Source organism: Sapajus apella, unplaced genomic scaffold, assembly GCF_009761245.1.
Source record: "Sapajus apella isolate SASKATOON/1434 unplaced genomic scaffold, GSC_monkey_1.0 scaffold807, whole genome shotgun sequence".
Taxonomy (NCBI): domain Eukaryota; kingdom Metazoa; phylum Chordata; class Mammalia; order Primates; family Cebidae; genus Sapajus; species Sapajus apella.
Genome location: NW_022437733.1, coordinates 2,270 through 5,763, shown reverse-complemented (window position 1 = coordinate 5,763; position 3,494 = coordinate 2,270). Strand labels below are relative to the sequence as shown.

The 3,494-nt window shown below is 46.9% G+C and overlaps 1 non-coding gene across 1 annotated transcript; it reads left to right on the top strand.

Moving 5' to 3' along the window:
- The first annotated feature begins 3,140 nt into the window (after positions 1-3,140).
- TRNAV-CAC lies at positions 3,141-3,213 on the top strand. The gene has a single exon. It is a non-coding gene; the product is annotated as a tRNA-Val (tRNA).
- Positions 3,214-3,494: the final 281 nt, after the last annotated feature.

Genomic DNA, 3,494 nt, shown 5'->3' with positions numbered 1-3,494 from the left:
CTTTCTGCTCAGTTTTCTCTCAGTTTATGAGGGAGTGAGATGTGTATTCAGCATACTCCAGACACTGCCGCAGAGACCTGACCTCAGTCCCTACTGCGTGTTTCCAGGACCTGGCCCAACATGAGCCAATGTCCTTAAAGTGCAAAGCTGAGAGTCAAAATGGAAGAAAGTCAGCAAGTTTGGAGGATGAAAATAATTTTTTTTAATTCCAAAGTAATGGTGGAACATGGGGTAGCCTATGGTGGTGAGAATGACAGATTTCAAGCTCGATTTGGATAAGTCAGGGGAAAAAAGGAGTGTCTACAGCATTATCAGATTCCTCAAAGAACACCTTGGGCTGAGTAGTGAGTAACTTACTCCACAGTGAACTTCGCTTCATGTGAAGGAGATCCACAAGATAAACTCAGGTCTGATTTATACTGAGGGGAAACACCAAGTCCAAGAGGGGAACACCAATTCCATGAAACCCTGCCCAAGACCCAGCGACCTTGACCTTGGGGCTGCCCTGGCAGTGGGTTCTCTTCAAGTAAGTGTGGGCTTAGCAGGAATGAATGGTGCTTAGAGAAGGGTTGGAGACATCCATTCTTGCCTTAAATAGTTCTGTCCTAAGTTTAGGAGGCGCCGAGGTAGGAGAATTCTTGTATCTGAAGCAGCGATACTAAGAATATGCTTCTGTATTTACAGTTGGGAAAGGCTTTACACACAATAGCTCATAAACATGGTAAGTGCTGAATTTTCCTTTCTCTGTGTTTAACACTTGGGTTCAGATACTAATGTCTTCCTGAGGAACTCAAGCCAGTGGGAGGAAGAACACAAACAGATAACTTCAACAAATGTGGTAGCTCTCCTAAACTGGGTGGAGTGACAGCTCCAAGTGAAGCAGAAAGGCCAAGAACACCTCTTCTATATGAGAGGGTGAACCATTGAGAGGAACTGCTGAGGACTGTTTTCATCAAGTCCCACCACAGATAACTGAACCCGGGACATGGACCAAATGGTGTAAAGCAGAGTTCTTTCTAGTGAAGGGAAATGTTTGCGTCCTTGGAAAATGTAGAGCACCCCTGAGAGGAAACTTGGGACAAGTATATGGTCGAGATGATTGGAAGTTTGCAAGCATTTCTCTTTTCAGCCGTTGGACAAATATTACTAAGAACCTTCTTTAATACTTGGCCCTGCGCTGAATACATGGATTCAGAGATCAATAAAACATTATCTAAACTGTCAAGGGGATCTCAGGTGAGTAGTCAATAATGGCCATATTGCGTGAGAAGTGCTATAATAAAAACATGACGAAAATATGGGGAAGGGGGAATAACATTCAAAATAGGGAATGGCCTTCAGTCATTGCGTCGATAATAAATGCGTAATAAGAACAACTTTACATTCTTAATTCAACAACTTAGAGGAAATGGACAAATTTCTCAGAAACTGCAAAATAGCAAACTCAACCAAGATGAAACAGACAATCTGAATAGTCCTATAAACACCAGAAAATTGAATTTGTCATTAAATAACTCCCCACAAAGAAATGGTCAGGCCAAGATGGTTTTACCAAAGAATTCTACTAACATTTAAAGAAGAATGAACACCAGTTCACACAATCTCTTCTGGAAAAATATGAGGAGGGAACTCTTGCCAAGTCATTTTATGAGGCTAACATCACCCTGACACCAAAACCAGGCAAAGACAGTACAAAAGAAAACTATAAACCAATACCCCTCTTAAATTTAGATGCAAAAATCATCATCAAAATATTAGAAAATCAAATCCAGCAATGTATAAAAAATCACACACCATCACAAAGCAGGATTTATTCCAACTGTGCAAGGTTGGTTCAACATTCCAAAATTAATCAGTGCCATCCACCAAACCAACAAGCTAAAAAGAAAAGGAATATGATTATAACACTTGAGGCAGAAAAAGCATTGGCAACATCCAATACCCATTCCTGAATAAAACGATCAGATTGCCTACACGATTCCTTTTCCACGATTTCTTAATGTGAGCAAACAACTGTTCTGATAAACGCAATTAACGTGCGACGCTTGGCTGGCTCAGGTCGTGGGGTAGGGCCGCCTTTGCGTTTTTCCTTTGGATCTGCCCCTCTTCCGGGTTTGTTCTCTAGAGCCAGGGGAAGGACTGGGTCTTCTCTCTTCGACTCCTTTTGCCGCATCAGAAACCTCACACTCCTTCCCTTTCCGGAGAATCTTCAGAGAGTGTTTTGTTGGGTTTGCTGGAACCCCGCAAGTAGGTGGGGCTGAGCGCCGGGCGTCCGCGTTTCCTCCGCTGTGACTGCTCTTCCCGCTCCTGCAGGAAAAGGCAATGCCCCTTTTGTCTTGTTCACGTGGGACTCCAAAGGGTCCAGAAAGGCGGCGAATCCTCTCAGAGTGGGCAGGGGAGGACATAGAATATGGAAATGGGGCGGTAGAGGGGTGGAATCCCACGGAATTTCCTGACTGAAGGCTGTCATACTTTGCTACCGTACCTGCTAAAATTTGGAAGTGTGATGAACTGTTACTTAATTTGAGTCGGGCAGGCTAAGAGACGGCGGCAGTGAGGGACGCCCTTTGGGAGGAAGACGTCGAGGCGCTGAGGCCCAAGGGCGCGCGAGGAAAGAGGGCGCAGCCCGGGCCCCTCGGCCTGGGGAAGGGCGGGCAGGGCTGATCCTACGGTTCCTGGGAGGACGCGAAGAGCGCAGAACGCTGACTGCCGGCGCCGGGGAAAAGTCCCCGACGTGCGGTCCTCATCCCTGGACACGCGGCATCCACACTCCTCCGCAGGCGGGGCGCGCCCGGCCGGGGCTCTGACGCTCCAAATCCAGCGGCTGCGGCAGCTTCTGGGAGGCGGAGAGTGTCCGCCGGGAGGATCCCGCACCCGGGCCCTTAGTTCTGGAACTGGAAACCCCACGGCCTCCCGGGTTTAAAGCCCGGGTATAGCTCCCCATGGTCTTTGTTTTGGGGACAGGCGCGGAACGCTAAGCCTGGCCCTATTGGGAGCCGTAGTCTCCTTGATGGCTGGCGCTTGCTGGGCTTTTTTCAGCCAAATTTCAAAATGCGGTTGGATTTCCTACTTTAGACACTGTAATAGAAATGGCTGATCTAAGATTTTTATGATTATATTTTGTCGTTCGGGTACACGTGGTTTCCGTAGTGTAGTGGTTATCACGTTCGCCTCACACGCGAAAGGTCCCCGGTTCGAAACCGGGCGGAAACATGAGGATTTTGCCCCTAAATTTAGTGAAATTAATCGAGGTTGTGAAACAAACAGAAAACTAGTTGAACCTGTGTGTACGTTTTAGACTTCATCAATCTAGACAGATTGTCGACCCGGCTACAATTGCCACTGGTCTGCCAGTAAGGGGACATCACAGCGGGCCTGCTTAATAGTAGCTTTGGTTCCAGAAATTCCTTAAGGCTCTCTTCATGCTCTTCGATTCCCTGAATTTTCACAGGCTGACGCTGAAAGTAGATGACATCTTAGCGCATTTCCTAAGC